The following is a 23,309-nucleotide window of genomic DNA, read 5'->3' on the forward strand; positions in this document are numbered from 1 at the left end:
ATAAATTCTGAAGTATTTCACCCAAATCATCTACTCCCACCAGTGTATTTACTTTACTGTAAAATTAATTTTATTCAGAAGAATGCAGAAGATTTTTTGGAGTCCTATGCTTGCAGACTCTCACATATTAGGTCATTTAATGTCATCACTTAATATACTGAAGGACCAAAGCACATAGATATGCAACACTGGGTTTTGCAGAGCTTCTAAATAGCTAGGGTACATAGTAAAAATCTAGGGATTTTACCACTGACTTCCTTTAAGCTTTTTGTAATAGAGTGCTGGTTAATATGCTGCCATGGAAAATGCTTTCTTTCCAGTTATGGAAATTTATGCTTAATAGTAGATGCCAAGTCAAAACTCCTGTTGGGATTTAGATTCAAATTCAGATGCAGGCATCTAAATTGAGATATCTACAGTATAGGTACTTATGACCTCAGTAAGCAGACAAAACACATGGGCTTGATTCTGTTGTCCGCACTGATGTGTCTGCTGCCGCTTGAGATGCCCTTAGACATTTGACACAATTGCTTCTGACTGGCAGAGGTGTTGCAGGATCTGTGGCTTTCTAGGGAGGTGGCTGGAACCAGATGGAATAAACATGCTGGGCATCGCAAATGGAGCCTGTACAAAAGCAGAGGACCTAGGCGTCTACTGTAGGGTGAGACTACTCTAGGCTGCAGTGACTGTACTGAGTAGGTCTCCACTGGCTATAATAGGAGCTTAGACATCTAGCTCACTGGTAAATGCTTTATATGGAAGACATCTAAGTTCAGATGTCTGAATCTGAATCCCATTGCTTGGGCTCCGTTCACTTGTCTACAGAGCTATACATAGCTATTTGACATGCTTTACAGTGTCTGTACCGTCTACATTAGGCTGGCAGGTGAGACATAGAGTGTAGGGGGGGAAAGTGCCTTACTCAAGCAGCGTCTACATGCTAGACAGTAAATCCTGCTTCATCTAAAATGACATGAGCAGCTTATGTGTGCGCAGCTGGATCCAGCTCCTTATATTTATAATAAAGATGCCTATTTTTGTCATCAAAGCACTTCCAGTTTCCAGTCAAAGGCATAGAATCTTCCCTCAAAACCTGAGCATAGTGTGAAAGGTCACTTCTAAGTAAGTGGTGAAGAGTCTTGCACAGAGAAAAATATTTGAGGTCCTCAGGAGAGCATGTCATGATGATACTATTTAGACTGAGTCCGTTATATTGGAAGCTGTGAAATTTCGCTGTTTCGCCAGTAGAATAGCAAGTCTGTCAACCACAGAATTCGGTATCTGCACTATAGTTTTGCAGTGTAAAAGAAAGATCCACTAGAGGCGCTAGTGGTTCCAGCCAAGTGAGTTTAGTCCTACTTTCAAAGGTGACATAGCACTGTTAGGTTAAGGTTTTTGTTGTCATTATACAGTGCCCTATTAGAGATTCTTGAGTTGTTTCCAGAGAAGCTGTCAGGCCTGTACAGAACTTTGAAAGCCAGACACATTTTGACAAATATTCTTGAGTAAGGAAAAGTTAAGACCTGAAAAACATAAATATTTTCTGTAAAATGTTATGCTATAAGAAGATTAGTGATTCCTACAAAACAAATTGGGAAATTGATTATTCTTTTAATTTTACTTTCCTATTGGTAAAGAATATTAAGTGTATGATCAAAATAATATGATAATATGATCAAAATAATATCCTTTATTATTATTAAGAACTATCTTATGGTGTGATGTTAACATTTTCTATCAGAAGTGAGAATTTTTGTACAGAAGACCTGCTCAGTGTAAATAAGTTGAATATATAAGGCCAGTTATGTCTGCAATTTTTGGTTGTCACAAACTGACTGACTGACCCATTTATTCCAATCAGATCAGTCGAGTCGTAGCTCAGTGTTACAGAGAACACTCTCAGGTTGAGTATCAGATAGCAGACTAATATACTGCAGATTACATTAATCTTGCTTGTTATCTTTTCCTTTCTTCCCGTTCTTTTCTGTTTCTTGTGGTTTTGATTCTGTATTTGTTTTCACTGTTCCATAACAAAGATTATCTTTACAGACACAAACTATAATTACATATACACGTATTTCCTATATAATTTACTTATGACTGGTGCTTGAACTCTTAGTTTCTTTGCGCTATTATATACATTTAGTAAAGAATAATTTAAAAAAAAAAAAAAAACAGCCTTAACTGATTTATAAGCTTTTATGCTTATCACTCAGAACAAAACTCAAGAGCACTTGGCTATGATATTAAACATCTAGTCACGGTTGAATTAAGACTTCCTTAGTCAGCACCCACTTAGATTTTAAAATATCTTAAGCCCCTATGCATCAACTAATGGAGCAGCAGCAATGTCTTTTGTATAGAAGTTTCACAGGTTTATGGTTAAAGTATTTACCTATCAAAGAGGATTGAAGGGACTGGGAAGGTATCTCATAGTCTAAGAAAGTATGCTAACCACCAAGCTGTCTGGCAGCTGAAGAGAAAAGGAAGAAGTAAGATGGTTCAAACCTTACCTCTGTTGGTGAAGCTAAAATATTGTGCACGTATGAATGAGGAAGTTGTGGTGGCTGGAAGGAGAGGCAGCCCAAGGAAGTCTGACTTTGCAGTTTACTAAGGAAACTGGTTTGATGTTATCCAGTGACTGCCTTAACATAAAACAATCCTAGGGTCAGCATCTACTATCCCAGCAGAATGCTTTTTTCTCTTTGCTCTTCGTTTCCTATCAATCTTTCTTGTTAGAGCAGCTTCAAATTTGTAAGATGACTGAATGTTCTGCTGCTGTAGTTTTTGGAAGACAGTTGTCCACATCCTAGTTGGGTATTTTGGCATCGGCAATAAAGAGTCAGGTTTCATAGAGTCACCGACTCACAGTACGACTGACGTCAGAGATCTGTGGAGACTGCTTAGTTCAACCCATCTGGTCAAAGGAGGGTCAATTAGATCCACTTACACAGGGCTTTATGTCCAGTTAGATTTTTAACATCTCCAACGATGGAGACTCTGCAAGTTTTCTGGACAACCTGTTCCACTGTTAGATCACCTTCACAGTAAAAATAAGTTCTTTTGTTTTTTGAAATGGAATTTCTTGGGTTTCAGTGCTTCTCATCCTGTCCCTGGGCAGCACCTTTTTCACTCCTTCCCATTTGAACTCTTTGAGCTAATAAATGTACTAAGATTTTAGGACTATATACTATACAGCACACTTTTAGATACTAAGCTTATTAAAAATTATTGTAGTTGTGCTTAAATACAAACACTCATCTTTTCAAAAAGGCACAGCCAAAAGTTTGAGAAAAATCTTGAGAAGAGTCTGATGAAAAGTCATAACTTGTCCCAAAAGTGAGTAAAAAGAGATGAAGAGTTCTGGAAAGGAAAATGTCACTGGGGATACTATACTATTGATAGACTTCAGTGTTTTAATCTGTATGCTCTCATGTCAACCCATGCAAGTAAGTTGGCCTGTTATAATGATTTATAAAAAAAGGTAATTTCTATCAATTTTATATGACTGAAGTCACAGTGGCTTTTGTATCCAGAAGCCACTACCTTCAGTTCCTTATAGAAACAAAAATAAATCCAAGAATCCAGGAAAAAAAAAAAAAGAAAAGAATTTAACCTTGACTAAATGGGATTCTCCAAGGCAAAAAATATTTATGAATACAGAAGAAATAGATGGACATTTCCAATAAAATCCCCTGACACAAAGCTGAGAAGTATCCTTGGGACAGGGAGAATCAGAATGTCATACAAGAAAGAAAATTCATGTCTTGCTTGAAAGACTATGCAGTTTGAATCATATGAGTTGAAGAAAAATAAGTACAATCTGGAACACAGTCATCGTAATAAGATGAGAAGATGATCAATTACAGGAGCATCTAAATAGATTTGGAAAAGAGCACAATTGCTATCTCTAGCTGTATTAGGAAGATGACAAAAGAGGGAAAAGAGATAATTAAACTAATGAACAGCATAACAACTGTATATAAACAAGCCGTGATTAGGCTTGTTTATATAGGTTCAGCATTAGAAAGAGACCCACGGCCTTTGCAAGAGTCAAGAACAGAAAGCAGCCTGCAAGGTTTCAGGTAAATAAGGCAAATAAATTTTAACCTTTCTGTTATGGACTTTAGAAAGGTTAGGTAAGGTTTTGTGATACGCAACCTGTGTCAACAAGTGACTAGATGGGGTTACTCAGGCTGTTCTTCTAGCCCTGAAGCCTCAAAACATGTGAGATGACTTCATGACATGGATTTGATGGATGGACCACTCAGTGGATCAGGAATTGGCTAGATGGTCGCACTCAAAGAGTCATGGTCAACAGCGCGGTGTCCGAGTGGAGACCAGTGATGAGCGGCATTCCTCAAGGATCGGTATTGGGACCGGTGATATTTAACATCTTTGTTGGCTACATGGATAGCGGGATTGAGTGCGCCCTCGGCAAGTTTGTCGACGACGCCAGCCTATGTGGTGCAGTCGACATGCTGGAGGGAAGGGAGGCCATCCAAAGGGACCTTGACAGGCTGGGGAGGTGGGCCCCTGTAAACCTCATGGAGTTCCACAAGGCCAAGTGCCAGGTCCTGCACATGGGTTGGGGCAATCCCAGGCACAGATACAGGCTGGGCAGAGAATGGATTGAGAGCAGTCCTGGGGAGGACTTGGGGGTGCTGGTGGATGAAAGTGTGAATAAGAGCCAGCAATGTGTGCTCGCAGCCCAGAAAGCCAATGGCATCTTGGGCTGCACGAAAAGAAGCTGGCCAGCAGGTTGAGAGAGATGATTCTCCCCCTCGACTCTGCTTTGGTGAGACCCCACCTTCAGGGCTGCGTTCAGCTCTGGGGTCCTCAGCAGAAGAAAGACATTGAGCTGCTCGAGCAGGTCCAGAGGAGGCCATGAAGATGATCAGGAGCTGAAGCACCTCTCCTATGAAGACAGGCTAAGAGAGTTGGGGTTGTTCAGCCTGGAGAAGAGAAGGCTCCAGGGAGCCCTTATTGTGGCCTTCCAGTGCTGAAAGGGGGCTACAGGAAAGGTGGGGAGGGACTCTTGGTCAGGGATTGTAGTCGTAGGACAAGGGGTAACAGTTTCAAACAGAAAGAGGGTAGATATAGATTGGATATTAGAAAGAAATTCTTTATTGTGAGGATGGTGAAACACTGGAACAGGTTGCCTGGAGGAGCTGTGGCTGCCCCCTCCCTGGCAGTGTTCAAAGCCAGGTTGGATGGGGCTTTGAGCAACCTGGTCTAGTGGGAGGTGTCCCTGCCCATGGCAGGGGATTGGAACTGGATGATTTTTAAGGTCCGTTCCGACCCAAACTGTTCTGTGTTTCTATGGTTCTATGAACTTAAACTTGAAAATGGTCTTCTGGTAAGAAACTGCAATTTAATTTCTAGATGAGAAATTATGAATACACATGAATAATCATGAATTCAGAGAAGTAGTCAGAAAAATCTTGCAAAAGGCAGGAAGACTTTGTTGGTATCATCTCTTATATCAGTCAGGACCCTACAGGCTTTGATCCTGAGACAGAGTGGGGATGTAGAGGTACCTGTTTTGCCACAAGAAATAATAGTCATTGAAGATTAAAGCTGGGCAAGATTTTTTCAGTTTAATAGATTTCTGCTAAATGTAGTGCTGAGCTCTTTGACAATAGTCAATCTGAGATTTTTTCATGTTGAAATATCATTATGGTCCCAAATTTAATTACATTTTATTTAAAAATAAATGCAGAAAAATCCCTTTAAAAATGGAAATAAATTTATTATTATGCAGCAAATATAAAGTGTAACTTTTTTGTACAACATAACTTTGTTAATTCTCTCATGGTGTCATCTGAAAGCGTAATAGTCATGTTCTACTCCTATTATCTAGGTCGTTAATGAAAGTATACAATGTGGTGTGCTACTCATGTGCTTAAAATTAATTGGGCACATAAATGTTTGCAAGACAGATTCCTTTGTGGTGCCTCAGTTTCAGAGGTTTTGGCAATTTTATACTTTTTAAAGCAATTGAAGCTTTTGGTTGTTTTTTTTTTTAATAAAGCCATAAATTGCAAAACAGGCTTTTTAAACATTTCTGATATTCTCTTGTTCTGACCCATTTGAAAGACTATATAAATCTTATCTGCAAAGTTTGGAATTTCCCATTAATAATTATAAAGAAAGAGAAAAGAACAATAAATTGTTCAAGAAGAGCCTGGAATTTTTCACTGCGAGTTATCCAATAGAGTGGAGAACTGAACAAAGATATAAACATCAAACAAATGAAATTTTGATTGTCATTTATGAGGAGAAAACATCTGTAATGGATATAACGAACAATCTTGAATCTTAATATTCAGACTTTAATGAGTAAACAGATATTTCACCATCTTGTAAAACAATAGTATTATGAGCTCAATCTGGTTAGAACTACTCTGGTGCTTAAAGACAGGCTTAAGTGTTTTTCTGGATCAGGCCAGAATAGTCAGCACCCTGCCAGATTAATTCTTGGAAGAGTTTACAAAGAAATAGTGAGAAAACTTCTTGCACATAGCAAGAAATCCAAAACAGTGACCAAACTTAAGCTGCATTGACAACAGGGTAAGCCAAGTTCTTGAAGAGAATGATCTGAGGTATAGAATGTCAAAGAAAGGTAATTTTTTGTTGTCTTTTTTTTTTTTTGATGGTAAAATTTTTGTCTTCTGTAACACTCGAATGGATTCCAGGCCAAAGGCAGGTTCCAAAACCTTTTTGCCTAAAATGCCAGGCCTGAAAACCCACTTCCATTTGCACAAGTGAGCTCCCTTGTGGTTGGATCTGTGGGAAATGCTAATGTAAAGAAAATCGCAGCTTTCTCTTGTAAAACAGTGCAAAAAGCAGGGAGTGTGCCTAGATCTATGGAAACTGCTTGAAACTGGAAGAACTTTGAAATAATTTGCCTGTCTTGCTGCTGGTTTGATAATTCCTCTTTGTCAGAAGGAAGAATTTGCATGTACTATTCATATTGCATTTCAAGAAAATGTTTGTTAGACTTCTTCTAATTACCCGTCTCGCATTACACCCCCCTTCTTTTCTCCCCACAGAATGGGTGTAATTGCCAGTTCTGTTTTATTGCAGGATGATGAGATCCTTCACCTGCGTGAAACACTTTACTTTGTCCCCCCCTGCCTTCTTGTGGGGTCACTGAAGGTCGTGCAGCATGTGGTTTGTTGGACAATGGGATCCTCAATGAAGTCACTATTCACTGGTAGCTGGTGACTCTTCTAGAGGTCTTTTAGACCCTTCTTCCTTCCACAATTCATCAACCCAGTTACACGTTAATTAGTCTTTATTATCTATTTACTATCCAGCCACTCGGACAAATTCTAACTTCTCATTGATGTGACTGTACTGGGCCTGCTTGGGGTGGAGTTAGCTTTCATCACATCAGCCTGTGTGGTGCTGGGCTTTGGATTTGTGGCCGAAACAGTGTTGATAACACACCAGTGCTTTGGCTCTTGCTGAACAGTGACTACACAGCGTCAGGGCTTTCTTCCCGCTTCCCTACCCCTGCTGAGGGTGAGTAGGCTGGGGGAGGGCAAGAGGTTGCAGGGGGACGCGGCTGGGACAGCTGACCCCTACTGACCAAAGGGATATCCCACAACATATGATGTCGTGCTCAGCAGTAGAAGGAGGAAAGGGGGATGTTCAAAGTTACGGTGTTTGTCTTCCCAAGTAACCGTTGTGTGCAGAGGTCCTGCTTCCCAGGAAGAGGCTGGACATCTGCTGGCCAATGGAAAGTAGTGAATTAATTCCTTATTTTGCTTTGCTTGCACGTGCAACTTTTTTTTTCCCTGTTAAACTGCCATTATCTGAGTCCAGGAGTCTTCTTACCTTCCTTCTGCTTTCTCCCTGTCCCAGGAAAGGGAAGCAAGGGAGTGGGTGGGTGGGTGTTTGGCTGCTGGCCCCGGGTCAACCCACCACATTTGCTAATTAAGTACTTGAATTAAGTAGAAACCCTTTCATTGTATAATCTTCAAAATTTATCAGCTGAATTGATCCTAAAAATATAATTCACCATAAAGTGCATAAAGTCCTAATTTTTTTTTTGTTCATTTTATCCTAGCTTTGTTCTATAATGTTTAAATTTCTTGTGTGTTTCCAAGTCTGTAGGAGAATGCTGTGTTGGCAGAACCGCAGCAATTTTACAGGCTCCAGCCTCAGTCACGTATTTCATGTTTTCAGAGTTCTTTCACTACCTACAGTACATCTGAAGACCTTGTCAGTTTGTATCCAATTTTACACGTTTTTGCACTCTCTGGGCAGACTTTGGCCTATTTTACAAGAAGAGTTAGATGATCTTACCTTTGAAGTCTGGAAGCACTGCTGCAGGGATCAGCTATTAAGGGAGAGGAGGCACAGCGCCTGCTGTAATGGGGTTTCAGTCCTCACTGATCTCTTTGACATTACTGGGAAGCAAATAATCCTGATAATATGACTAATCAGTTCAGGGTAGTCTTTAAAGCTGATCCAGACTGACCAAAGCAGAGAGGTAAACTCAGTGAATTATGTGTATCCTGTATTGCCCTCCATTTACTCACCTCTGAATATTATAGTGATACTTGTGAGGGTAATGAATGTTGAGGCACTTTGATAGATAAGCCTCTGTCACTTGATTAGTGTACCTTAGATGAATTTGAAGTAAATGTCCATTGAGAAGCCAAAAATAATAAAAATATCTATAATTCTTTGACTTCCCTGAATTCAGTGGTTACCAGAAAAGCCAAATACTAGTAAATTAGTGCACAGGACTGTCTAAGGCACTGGAATTGTTAACTTCTTTAAATGCAGAAATAACTACTCTGCCTGTGATGGTGCAGTTGCAGGCAAACATCAGTAAGCAAGGAAACACCAATAATAAATTTGCATGAACAAAGACATAATTCTGACCTAGGAGAGTCAATAATTTATGAATTTAAATAATTTAAGTAATTTAAATAATTTAAATATGGTGAGACTTTAGCTTAAGAGCATAACGTAAGCAAATCTTCCATTTGGCTACCAGCTCTGGACCAAACACAGCAACTCTTACTATTAGTTCTTTGAACAAGCATTGTGTGCTGCAACTAAACATAACAGAGTGCCTTGCCATATTATGATCTGCCAACCTTCTCATCATATTTTGACATAAGTCTGGAGCTTGTTAGATGCATGTTCTGAAAATTCTGGAAGTTTTATCCTGCTTTTTCTAAACTGTTTCATTTGCGGTATATCCCACTGAGACTTCCATGAGAGTTCACTTTCATCATGCTGTAATAAAAATAATGTACCTTTTAATGCTGGTTGACACTTTAGGTCTGTATAACCGGAGAGGTAGTGGAGGCTTCCAGCTGTAAAGGGGCTGCACTGAACATCAGCTGCACTTGAAAAATACCTGCACTCTTTGACCAAAACTACTGACAATAATTTAGGGAACAAATGTAAAACACAGCCTTTGATACAATTCTGTCCAGTATTTTGACTATTTTAACACATTTCAAACCCAGATGATGTAAATATTCCTTCCTATTATAGCCTACTTTTCATTAAATTTTTGAGATGCCTTGCAACCGTGCTTGTCTTTTTCCCCTCTGTTTTCTCCGGGACTGTAAATCTGACAGATGCCAGTGCACTGAAGGAGGAACATAAATGTTCCAGTCATCCTTTTATTCATTAAATGCATCATAAACTTCAATAGGCATTGGCCTATTACTGTGCCTCATCTCTGATCTTGAAAAGCCACTCCCAGCAGTGAGCTGATCATGCTTGTGGTGCAGTTCAGTTGCTCCAGGAGTCCACGTGGCCTCAGACTGACACCTCAGAAAGTCATGGATCTCCTCTCGCTCCTAAACTGTACCTGCCAGTGTGATGTGGGTGTTTCAGATACTCCAGGCCATCTCAGGTATGTAAGTTTAGGCAGCAGACTTGAACCCTAAGAGCTTGCAAACGGGTACCTGACGTAGCAACAGGTAGAGTTCTAGCGTTGCAAAACAGTGTCTTTTCTGTGTGATGTAAATGCTGGGGAATAACGTGAAGGGTAGGATTAATCTTCCATAATTTGAGGGCTAGAATTCAGTTTTAAATTCAGAACCATATTTCCAATTCAGAGCCTAAACTTAAATATATATCAATATTTGTGCGTCCACATGCGGGCTGGTATCTAAGATTCCCTGGTACTTAGTGAAGATGTAGGTAACTACTGAGTATAGGTGCCTGAGGCCTGTGGCCTATGGTACCTGAGATGTCCACCTGGAGCAGCATGCAGTGTACAAGAGAAACATCTAGAGGCCAGACAAGATACTATAAGATATATGAAATAGCATGGGACAACTTTGTATAGACAACTGCCATTGAGCCATAGAGCTAGGTGAGACATAGTTCCTATAGAAAGAGCATTTAGCACAAAAGGGTTTGTTATGGCCTGCAGTCCTAAGGAGGAGGCTAAGACTACCTTTCCATTTTACACAGGCTATAAAAAACCTTGTCAAATGGTAATAACCAGCAGCCAAAAATTACTTAGTTTATATTCTCAGGTCTCCTTAGCTCCGGTGAACTAGTCCTGTTGTGGTTTTTTTTTTTAAAAAAAAAAAAAGAATGCGACATTTAGTTATATATCGTCATTTTATAATAGCTTCTCCCATTACTGTTATGTTCATACAGTTCCTTCAGGATTTGGTTTCTTTGGCAAAAATATATCTCTGTTGCAGCAGCAAGTGTGTGGATTGCCTTAGATTACCTTTTGAATGCTGACCCAATCTATTTGCTGTTACAAATTATGTGCTTGACAATCGCTATAATAGACATAAGTATAATAGGCCTGCATTCCCAGGAACTTGCAGTATATGAGACTAAGGTTATAGAAACAAGATTGTGTGGCTTCTCGGTTTAGTTAGTACAGCTCTAGGTAGTTCATCTACAGAAATTCAACAAGATGTTACACTGGAAAATACGGCATGCTGCTTAATATGCCGAGCTTTACTACTTTTTTAGAAAAGAGAAGAACAATAGCGTGACTTTAACAATCTCATTGTAAATAAAGCTACATTCTTTGACTCCGTGAACCCTGGTAGTATCTCTTAGCTTCTGCTCATCACATAATCACGAAGTATCCGTAAGCATCTTAAAACCTAATATCCATTACGGTGTGGATCTTTGCAGAGGAACATAATCTTGTTATGTTTAAATCAGTAGTATCCTAAGACTTTTTTTTCTTTTTCACAGCTATAGGAAGAGATTAAAACCTCAGGTGTAGAAAAAACAGCTCTGTGCTGTTTCTAGCATCTTTAGAGGCAGCCAAGTGGAGAAACGAACTTTTCTGGGTAGGAGCAAGCAGCAATGACTCTTTACTACAGATTCTGCTTTTTACTTTGTAGATATCTATAACATATTACTTCTTACATTGTTAAACTATGTTTTGAAAAGATTCTGCTCTGAATCATTGACATTGACTTATCCTAATATATTTAATATCCTTCTGATATTCTGCATCTTCCTTGAAGGAGACAGAATGCTTACTTGCGTTAGAAAAAGGTTGTAAAGAAGATCCTTATGGCTGCTATGGGTTTATTAAAATATTGATGCTTGACATAAATGTTCCAGAGTTGTCTGAAATAGCAAAATACAAAAAATATTTAAGGAAGCCATAGATCCTTCCAACTGAATGCTAGGGCATCCTGACCGCAGATGTGGAACTACAAGAAACAAGTCATAAACCTCTGAACCTTGGAATTAAGAAATCTGGCACAAAAAGGCAATCTGTTCATCCATAGTTAATAGTTGTGCCTTTTTCACAATTGTGTATGCAGAAGCAAAACACTTTTTGTTGAATAAACAGTGCTTACCTCAAGCAAAAACAACTGATGCTATTGGAAAAGTGTGAAGGTCACTGAGGAATGAAACGATTGTCAAGCTGGAGAGAAATGTGGAGAAGAAATGCATGAGACAACCGGAACCCCAGTGCTTTGACCAGTAGGCTTCCTTTCATGTGTTGCCTTATTCCACGCTCGCTAATGCTAATGTGTGTGTTCAGTGGAGAGGGAGGTATTATAGAGAGCCTCAAAAAAAAAAAAAAAAAAAACAGAAAAGGAAATGGAAAATAAAAGAAACTGGACAAAAAAGGAACATGAAGGAAGAGAAAATGCAATAGGTAGTGTTTATATGAAAGGACGAAAAGTAGGAGGAAGAAAAGGCGAATCACACAGAATTGTGAATAAAGGTAAGGAAGATGGTGGAAAGCAGAGAGACTGCAAAAGGAAAAGGCAAAGCTAGATAATGAGGAAATGGACAGATTTTAATTTTCTAGGGTATAAGGGAGGAAAAAAACCCCAACACATAAAGCAAAAAGTAGGTAGAGTACCATTAAAAAGGAAGTGGATTATCAAAATACAAAAGAGTAAAGAATAATTGAGCAAAAGCACTAGAAGTAGAACCTGCTTAAAGACCTGCAAGTAGATGGAAATTGAATAGACAGGTGTACCAAATTGCCAAAATATCTGAAGGGGAGCACGCTTGCAGAGTATCAGTCCTTTCTGATGATGCTGTCATCCTTGTTCCTACACGAGAAGTGTAACTTGTGGAATGAAGTTTCAAATGTACCACCTTGCAGTTCTTACTCCTCATTACCAGAGGCTTTGCCCAAATTATTTGCCTGTACGTTGTCATGCCAGTAAGAGTCAGGTTTCCATAAGCTTGCCAGGTGGTCTTCTGTCTCAAATTCTCTGTGCCTAAGGCAGAAAGGTGCTGAATTGGAGAAGACTAATAAAAAGGGGAAAAAATATGCCAGTGCTAAATTCACTGCATATCCTTCCCACCTCACCTCCTAGGAGGCTGGCTTACATCTGAAATGCGATGTTGGGGCCTTGTTGGTGTTTTATGCCAAAAACCAAAAAAGAGTAATTAATATCAGGCTGCACTAGGCAAGTGGTAAAAGCAGATCAGTAGGTAGAAAGAGCAAAATTCAGTTCTAGCGTGGAAAGCAATTCCTCTAAACAGGAAATCCTGTGGAGAGAAGTACCATTGTTCAAAAATTGTTTCTCTTTCTTAGCTAATTATAAAGCATTTTTTGTAGCGTGGTTAGGCCTCAGCTGGCTGGGATACAAAATCCAGTCATGTGAGGCTTGATGAATTAAAGTCACAGTTTTTCTCATCTATTTGGCTTGCAAAATTTTCTCCATGTTTCTCTTATTAAAAAAAAAAAGCTTGCTTTTTGTAATATTTTGTCTTACGTTGATAGCAATGAAGTGTTTTGGTGAGTCTCTATGCTGTCTTTTATCACTGATTCCAGCCAATAAACTATGTATGACTTCAACAGATGTTTCTTCTACTGCGGACAATAAGATGTTTTGAAGTCCTCAGAAGCAAATTAAAGTAAGAAGTTTAGAAAGTTGTATGGAAATGAGTGACATTTTTCTATGCAGATTTTAAAAAAATAAACTTTGATGTCCTCTTTAGGCCTAATAATAAAAAGCAGAAAGATATTCAGGTAAAGACATAATCGTGCGTAGGAAGGAAACATCTACAACGTTCATAATTAGTCACAGTTAATGTTAAAGCTGCAGTTTAGATGCACCACGCCAGATTTTCCTTTGGTGTCTCTAGCTTTTTTGACTTTGATAATGCTGGACTGACTGTTTTATATCAGGTGAGGATCTGCCCCTCTGAGTCATGTTGTGAACAAGAAGAAAAGAAGGGACAAAACTTGAAGAAGGATTAAAAGATGTCTGGTTTTTATCTCATTTAAATTCTGGTTTCTTTTCCAAAGCATCATGAAGGCTTTTGTATCTTGTGATGTCTCATGCTGTATGGAGTATTATTAAAAGTACCTGTAATATAATTCTTCTTTAAGTAGAAATTATTTCAATTCAGATGTTAGATACATATTCAGACATATGAGAAATGTGTCATAAATATTTCCTTCTGTTTTCCTATCTGGTCTTAGCCCAAAAGTTTGCCATCTTTACCCATTTCTGTAACATTTTAGGCTTGTCATGGTGCTTAATCATCTGATATAAAAATGTTGAAGGCTTGGAAATGTAGGGAAAAAAACCCAAATCCTGGACGCAGTGTTTTTAGGATTTGGAGGTGAAACTACACAAAATTCATGTATCTCTAGCGAAGTTAGTTGTAAGATCTTGTCCGTGAGAACACCATACTGCAAAATGTCATCCAGCGAGCCTGATGTTCTGGGAAACAGCAGCACATGTGAAGTGACCACTCATCCTCCAGAGGGCTGTGGGAAAACTATGCTAGAAACAGGAATGATCCCAGGGAGAGCATAGAGGAGACTAAGGAGGAGATGCAACAAATTCACTGGTCGATTATGTTAAGTAAATTTCCATACAGCAGAGCTTCTACCAACAGTCCAGGTGTTTCTACCAGCTGATGGATATCGGCTCAAATACTGAGTAGGGGTGGAACAATGGTGTTAGATTGTATGGATGGGATTCATGAGACATCATATGTGAGATCCCACCTGGCTTTCAGTTGGAGAACGATGTGGCTTCTCTATAGGTTCTGTTTAATACCTGTCGGCCCCATGCACAAGTTTCAGACATCTAAAATGTCATCTAAGTTGGCTTCTGATGCCTGGATCCCACCATAAGACCTTAATTCAGTTGCATCCCCACTGCTGCTGCAAAAGGCCTGAAGAAGGCTGCAGAATGTCCATCACCATGTGGTCATCTCAGACACAACAGGGAATCTAAAATGACACTAGACACCTATATGTAGGCAAATGAATGGAATCCCAGGGTTCACCATCTAACTCAGCTTTATGAAATTATTTTCAATGAAGAGGGATTGTTAACTTTCTCTGTCCTATTTTACACATCTCTGCTAGGATGGGATGAATGGATGTTACTCTAAGAGGACCCTTGTGCTTCCCAATGGCAGCAGATGCCTATGTTTAAGTAACTGAATCCTACTCTAAGTATTCCAGATGAGTTGAATTGCTGTTTCAGTGCCACCAACTGCACTGTTTAAACTGGAAATTCAGATTATAATGGGAATATAATTGTTTCGTGACTGACCTCCAGCTGCTGCTCCAGAAGAGTGTTAATCGTACATCAAAGCTGCCAGCTCTGTGGGTGCCTTGGGTCTCCTGCAGTACCCTCGTTGTTCGGCACCTTCACTTAAGTATATGTCACCTAAATTTCAGTGGCTGAATCAACTCCCCAACATCGATTAGTATTAGAATTAGGTGAGGGGAATCACACCTTAAATAAGTGTCTAGGCATAACTGTTTAAAAAGAGAAAGGTATTTATATCATGGAAATTCTGGAATTTAGATCTGCCCTTCTAGTTCTAACCTACTTACTTCATGAATAATATTTCTGTGAGGTATTATTTATGGTCATCAATAACTGAAGTCACTACTGTTTCTTGGTAACCGTGCTAATAACTATATTAGTATATAATATTATAATCAATACAAAACTGGTCACAGATTTTATTTATTGATTGACATATCTGATCACATTACAGATATAAGTAGGGAGGTATAGAATAGTCTTTGAACACTTCACAAATAAATCGATGCCTTTATCAAAAACACTTCCAGAAGAAGAAGAATTTATGACACATAGTCAGAATTGAGTTATAGTTGTTTGAAAGTAAAATACATAAGGAATTTTTTTATCATATTAGTTTAGAATTATTTTGGTTGAGCCTGGGACAATATCACTGAATATATTTAATAGCAAAACTTCCCAGAAGATGATATAAAAAACTGATCTTGCAGTCACCACATATATGACATAAAAATTACTCATTAAGTAATCAAATAGAGTCCAGTAACACTAGAATTGAACACAATGTGACTGAGCCTGGATTTTTTTTCATTTTTCCTTTTTTTTTCAGAAAAAACTTTTTCTTTCTGCACATGTAAAATTGGTGTGACTGAAACTTTTTGAAAGTGTATTTTTGGTGAATTGGAGAAATAATGTCAAAGCAGAAAAAGTTACCACTCTTTTTATATCTTCCAAAGAAAGTAGTATTAGTATTATTACTACTACTACTATTGTTAACTGTCATTATTACATTACCTCAGTGTTTTTGTGTGGCATTAAATGCAGCAATCAAAATTGTGAAAGGAAATGAAGCCTGATTCTTTAGGCTGATTGATTGAATAATTTTTCTTCAACCAGAAGGAAATTTCAACTTTTTGAATACAGTGAAATGTTCTGAAGAAATATAGATGGACTTAATCTGAGTTTTTTGGTTTGTCCATTTAACTAAATTAATCATATACCCTCAGAGCACCAGGACAGATCCCTATTTCTAAATGATACTTTATGAGAATCAGTCCGATATTTGTTTTGTAAATGTCTTTATATCTGTTAGTGGGTAAATGTAATCTGATTTAGTATATAAACATACAGCTTATAAGTTTTCAGAATTTTATACCAGTCCAAATCAAACAGAATTCGTTAATTATCAATTGCAGTAAAACGTTGCTAAACTAATATACAGGTGTACTGTCTGGAAAGAGGCCAGAAAACACACTTGAAAAGTCGCACAGTGAAATCATAACAATTTGCAAATGATGATGGATCGTGCTTTCAATTATGCAAGGAGATATGCATATAAACAGGCTAAAGGAGCTTTCATCATGGCTGAGTGAGTTTAAGGAAATGCCATCTTGTTTTAAATGTTTGTAGGCCACAAATCTTCTCAATCTTTTTTCTTTTTTTTTTTTTTTTTTTTTTTTTTTAATAACTCCGTTTGTTACTGACATCCTTTTAACAAACAACAGTTGCTGTCTTTAAGGTAAAGCTTTTCCTGAAGCAGGAAAAGTACTGTCTGAGGGCTACACAGGTATAGGACTCTGAAGAAGTCTGAATGTTTACTGAATGTATTTGGATAACTTTGTCCCATAAATTTGGCTCATATAGAAAGGCATATGGATTTAATCCTCCACTTCAGTACAACAGTTTTACACTGGTGTAACTTTGTTAGAGTTGCAACGGTGTACAGTTGGAATAACAAAGTGGCGAATTAGACCCACATGTGTTTCATATCCCCTGAGAGCTGTATATTATGTGCTTCTCAGATCTGGTGCATATGGAGTGGCATGTAATATCTGTGGGACAGATACTATATCATGTTAGTTCATGGGAGCCAGTATATTATCACATATATTATACCGGATAAAATATGTGCTCTGAGAGTTCAATCTCTGAAAGGGAAGGAAAAGTTCTATAAAGTTATGCAAAATCTGCTGTTGGAATAAGTGGTAAGTGCTTACAGCTCTGCATGTGTTCAGGTATTTGAGATACAGAGTCAAGGCACTGGTCCAGTGGTTAGAGATGGTTCACCTCTGCAAGCACAGCGGTGACTGAACCCAGACCTGGTTTTCAGTGAGTATGGAGAAGTGAACAATTTTGCTTATGGAAGGCTATCACTGCTTCTAAAAAATATCTGAATGGGGTTTTAAAGGGTTTTTTTTTTGTTTTATTTTGTTTTGTTTTGTTAAAATCCCAACCAAGCTATGACCCAGCCCAAGCCTGTTTATCTTATGAGATCTGAAGCGTCTGTAGCACAAGGCAACAAGACTTGACTAACACTGCAGAGTCCTGATCTGTGTACGAGATTCACAGCATATGTTAAATAGTTATTGTGTACAATGGAATGAATTTAATTGTATTTAGCCATGCTGTAATTTGTGAACCAATTGTTAAAACATGCTGCAGGATGTCAAACTCATATTTTTAATAAGCTGGGCAAACTCTCAAGTGGTCAATGTTCTTGTGCTTCAGCCTTTTTTGATTAGTTGCCTTGCAGGCGGATTTGGACAGTTATATGGAAACAATACAGGGATGAACAAAGAAGGAACTGGAGTGATAATTTGAGAGAGTAACTGGGAAATTGGTCAAAGGAGAAAAAAAGCATGATGTAGATGGTTCACGGCATGTTGCTTTTTATCCTGTTCACTTAAAAACAATGTGCTGTAATTTATGGGTAGACAGACCTAGTTAATCCTTGCTTGGTTTATGTAGATGCTTGGGTGTCCAAAAGCCCTAAATCAGTTTTATAGTATGCATTACATGTACTGTTGACTGGCTGACCTGAATAAAATGAAGTTTACAAACTGGTTTTGATTAACCATGGCTGAATGTAGACATTTAGCCCATTATTAAATTTAGAAGCCATTGGTTTATATTTTGTTTTATTGCTAATCATCTTTTACATTACTGTCAGAGTTTCCATAATGTCCAATTAAAAAACAAACATTGTGCACAGATAAATAAAACCTCTCCAGGTTTATGTGTTTGGAAGGCACCCATTCAACTGCATTGTATTACTACGGAAGAATTACTGCCAGGGACAAAAGATATCTCAGTTTCTTTTCTCTACAGCAGACTGGATGGATGGTCTGTTAGTTTGACCAATACAGCTCCACTGGGTTTACTTACGACAACAAAAACTACTGGAAGCACAGCTGCTCTGGCCGTTCATCCTGGTAAAAGAGCATCATCCTAGATACTGCTTATTGTTCATTGCAGTATTTCTGTTGGGAGGCTGAGAGGGTAAGGCATCCAGAAGCAGCACTGAAGATATCCCGGGCTGGGCTCTCATGGCTACTGAACACTTTGACATTAAATGATTAGAGCTAAATATATTGGCTGCATCTCTACTAATCAAATAATCAGTGCTGGCCTGGGTCCAGGTGTTGCCACACGGTCACCCGTATTGTTTGTCAGGACACAGTCTTGGGTGTGCTTTTCACTTGTGCCAAGGCGCTCTCTTCCAGGTGATGCTTGAACAGAGATCAAAGGGTGGCATATATCAGAGGTGGTTCCCAAAAAACAGAGCTACCATCTGGTTTGGGGAGTAAGACAGTTCAGTCATATGGATGAAAGCTCTACCATGTCAGCTGGGCAGAGAAGAAGTCGTGGTTCATTTTCATTACTGCTGTAAATGGGGCCATTAAGATGCTTTCTGCAGAGAGGCACAACTGAAGTTCCTGAGGTATGTGCTGCCTCGGAGGAGGCTTGCATGTGTGCCTCTCTAAAAGCGAAAACATACAGTCTGAATAGCTGTTGTGCTTCAGGGTGCTTACAGGGGGCTTAGCTTCCATCTGAAATCTATTTTTCCTGGTTCTGTACTTTGAATATGGCAACTCATTAAGATATCAAGTATCTTAATGTGTGTAAGCAGCAAATATACAAACTGTAGATTAAAATCTGTTTTACATTGAACCTGTGGGACTGAAGTATTCCACTCCAACTCCAGCGTTTACTTTGAGTATGTGAAAGGGCTGGGAAGGATCATCTGCTAACAGAGACTCACCTTACCATATCTAAGGTCGATTTCCACCATGCATTTCAGGGGAAATATCTGTATATTTTCCCAATAAAAGTAGTCGGAAGAGAAATGAAACAAAAAGTGGTGTGCTAACAGGGAAAAATCCAGCTAGAATTGTTAGGGGAAGGTAATGGCACATCACATACACCTTTCACATAGCATGAGTTGACCAGGTCTTATTGCATGTACCGTCACAGCCACTGGTCTGGCTTGGTTTCAAGTCTGTAATTGTGGAATAGGACATACATTTGGAGGAAGGTGGTAAAAAAAATCACTTATTGTCTGTGCCCTGGATCCTCTGCTCATTGAAATTTATCAGACCTTTGTGAGTATTGTTTGAGGTTCCCTTGAGACATACATAAGAATGCAGCCCTTACTGCCTCCAGCCTTTGTTCCTCCTCAGCTGAGATTCAACTTACATATCTTAGAGTAAGTCCCTGTTAACAAAGCATCCCCTCCGTCTGCGTGACATCCACAAAATAAATTCTGCATCTCACAAAAGAAACCAAAGCTCCTAGGAGGAGCAATTGCAGTGGGTCTTTTACCTCACTGCAGCCTGGGGTCTGCAGGGCTTAAAACGCGATGAGAATAGGGAACACACTGCTGCGCTCATAGGTCAGGAGGGAATTGCTGTTTCCTTATCACCACACCTGTCGAGTACGAACAGCAGAAACATGAATGCTGGAAGAGTAAAGGCAAGCCTGTTTTCTGTCTGCCCATCTGGTAAAGAGGACCTACCTTTACCATCCATCTACATCCTGTCCATCAACCCACTGCCTCACTGGGGCCATAGGGAAAGCTGAGGTCTTCCATTCCTGCTCCTCTGAGAAACAAACAGTCAAGCAATCTGAGCAGAGAAATTTGCTGGATGGAAAATGGGCAGGTAGATGAATCTGACTGGGCAAATAAATCTGTAGTCAATGGATTTTCAAAAGTTTAGAAAAAAAAAGGGAAAGTTTTGTTTTTATGAAAGGGTCAAAACATGGAATGATGGATTCTTTTACTATCATAGAAACAAGTTTTCTCCTGAGAATGCTTCATGCACCTCTGCCCAGCTGGTATACTTTTTTTAGCTTAACATCTTGGCAGAACATTGTTGGATCAAGAAGATCAATTTTTTTGTGTAGAAATTTTTTTCTCCCAGAATTTGAAGACCAAGATTTACTGGGCCTGCCTTTCTAAAATATATTTTACTGCATCAGAATGACGTGTGAATTTGAAAATAAATGAATTGTTAGTATCATAGGCTGCCATAAGTACATCCAATAACGTTCATGGAGTTCATGGCCAGAATAATGTTATATTGTTCAATATAATTTCATTATGCAGTACATATATATATGGTAAATTTTGAACAATTACTCCTCCTTGCATGTGATACCTTGTGGTTGGTTAACCTACAGTGGCAGGAAGAGTCTTGATCTGAAGACACTAGGAGGAAAAAAGATACCATATTGCTATGTAATTTATTGCAATGAGTACATTTGAAAACGAGTACTTTTTCCTACTTTGAATTTTCTGCCTTAAGCTTATACTTATGTGTATGTAGGTATGTTGTCAAACAAAAGCTTGCCTATTAAAAGTTTCAAGTGTTCCTTTTTGACTTTGGGAGTTGGCAACTTTTGAAATATTACATTTTGAGACATTAACAATTATATCTAATAAAATGAAAGTTATGAAAGTTATAAAATTGATAAAAATATAGTGGGATCGTTGTCATAAGTTCAGCTGTAGCTCAGTTACAGAAAATTATTAACTGCCCAAATTAAAATTCACTTAGTAAATCTCAGGTAGAGCAAATCCCTTTTCCATTTATGAGAGTACAGGCAGCAGTGGGAAAAAGAGCATCATCTGACAGCCTTGCTTATCCTGCAGTAGTCCTGAAAGTCATAACTGTATTCCAGAGAAGTGCATGTGATGGGGTGATGTCAAAACACCTGGGTGAAATTCTGTCAGCTCCTTGTCTTCTGTTTGTGCGATTCCTGTGTGGCTGTCAAAGAGGCTGTACAGCGTGTCGGTTCTAATAAAAGCAATGAGTGAAGGGAATGAAGCAATTGCAGAGCCATTCAGTTGAAAGCAGGTCCTTCACAAATGATTGGATAATTAAAAATATGATTGCAGCTAATCCATGCTGACATTTTTATAGCCTTTACATGAAACAACCTTTAAGGGTATGGTGGAGTAGAGAGATAAGATTCTACGGGAGGACCACTGGCAGTTGATCACAGAAAAAGAAGGTATCATATGAAGAAAATGCTGGTTAAAGCGTAAGAAAATAAACTGGATACCTAAAAATAAACATCAATGGGAATCTCCTACATGAAAAATCACTGCTAACAACAAGCAGTAAGCTATCCCAGGGAAGACTGAAGTGCAGAGTTGCACACCCTTAGGTGACATGGAGACTGGCAAATAGGGGGCAGAAATGAGGAGAGTATTCTGTCTGTCGATCAGTCGTTAACTTCTGCATTTAATACAGCCACTTTTGGCATGCTCTGCCCGTTCCCCATGTCCATATTTTATAAACCTAAAAGTTGTAAGAAGAAGCAAAAGAATCGTTCGTGATTTGGAAAATAAAACATAAAGGAGTTCAGTGATTTACAAACCAAATTAACAGATTTATTAAAACACATTGTGTGTACAGAAAACAAAACATTTAGTATTCCAGCATTCTTCGATGTAGCTTGATTTTCACAGTGATGCAATTCCCAGTGAGTGTTGTGCAGTGAGGACAGTAATGGGTTTGACATCATGTAAAATAAAGAAATAATGGAAGTCTTTCTAACAGATACAGTCTAGCTGTCAGTTGATAAACTACGGGCCTTGGTAAACAAGCTGTGGTGCTCCATAGTGCTTGGTATAAGGTATTTGGCCTGTGCTATTCGACAGGTGAAAACTTAAGACCATGCTTTGGAAGATGGTAGATTCTTTGTCTTTTGGTATTGCTCATGCTTGCAGGACAGTAAGACATTTGAAATCAATCAGACAGAAGGTCCGAAAGAGGATGCGTGCACAGGTTGTTTCTGACCAGTGTTATGTATTATGAGCTGGTAATGGTTGGGAATCACTGGCTTAGAACAGCATAAAGTCTTTAGTGGTAACATCAAAAACTCTATGAAAACATAAATGACAGGGGAAGGATTTTCAAATTCAGTAGTTTATTTGTCTTTGCTTGACCCCAACCATACGTTATAGTTCTTGAGAATAATTTAATATATCAAGAGATCTCCTGAGCTCCCATGACCTGCTCTCCTAGTTCATGGCACCTGGAGTTCATGCTGCTGTGCTTACATCCTCTCCCTTTTACCTCTTCCTGCAAATTGGGCCAGACTCTCCTTCCCACCAGGGAATTTGTTGTCAGTACAAAATTGAAAACAAAACAGGCCATAGTCTCTCTTGGTTGAATTGGGTCAGATAATTCCTAACAGTAGTCAGAGAGCATTTGGCATGAGTCACCTACACAGAATCTGAACTGTCACAGGGCATAATAATGAAAAAAAGGGAAAACAGACCAGACAAAGTTATTCTTTATAAAAGAGGTAATGAAATTCTGAAATGTACTGCCCAGGATGTTGTGGAAGCAGTGTCAGAAGGTTCAAAACAGGATTAGTCAAATTAATGAAGGACCAGACAAGTATGTATTCTCTGGCATCCCTCATATGATGGCTGTGGTGTATAGGGGTACAAAAAGTAGCCACAATCATGTGCTGTCTTGTGCTTCTCCTTTTGCCACTACTGGGGACAGCAGGGTTAGATGGACTGAGGACAAGTTCTTTGCTCCAGGTATGCACAAAAAAAACAGTGAGGGAAAGCTCATATTGAACAAAATTCTGCTTTCAGTATTAATATAGAGGAAGACTGTGAGCATGAGCAGAGGTGAATTAATTTTTCATTTGCAAATAACTGCAGAATATAAAGCAGCACATTGACATTTCAAAGAATATATTAAAAATGGGGCACAAAATATCCCAAAGTAGAAAAACCTTTGAAGGAACCTTGATTGTATTTGTTTAGGA

At 38.8% G+C, this 23,309-nt stretch overlaps 1 protein-coding gene across 1 annotated transcript in view; it reads right to left on the bottom strand.

Moving 5' to 3' along the window:
• The window catches only part of LDAH (lipid droplet associated hydrolase), a 165,508-nt gene that overhangs the window by 137,025 nt on the left and 5,174 nt on the right, over positions 1-23,309 (bottom strand). The gene's annotated exons all lie outside the window — the stretch shown is intronic.

Source organism: Leptosomus discolor, chromosome 2, assembly GCF_034619465.1.
Source record: "Leptosomus discolor isolate bLepDis1 chromosome 2, bLepDis1.hap2, whole genome shotgun sequence".
In the NCBI taxonomy this organism is placed as follows: domain Eukaryota; kingdom Metazoa; phylum Chordata; class Aves; order Leptosomiformes; family Leptosomidae; genus Leptosomus; species Leptosomus discolor.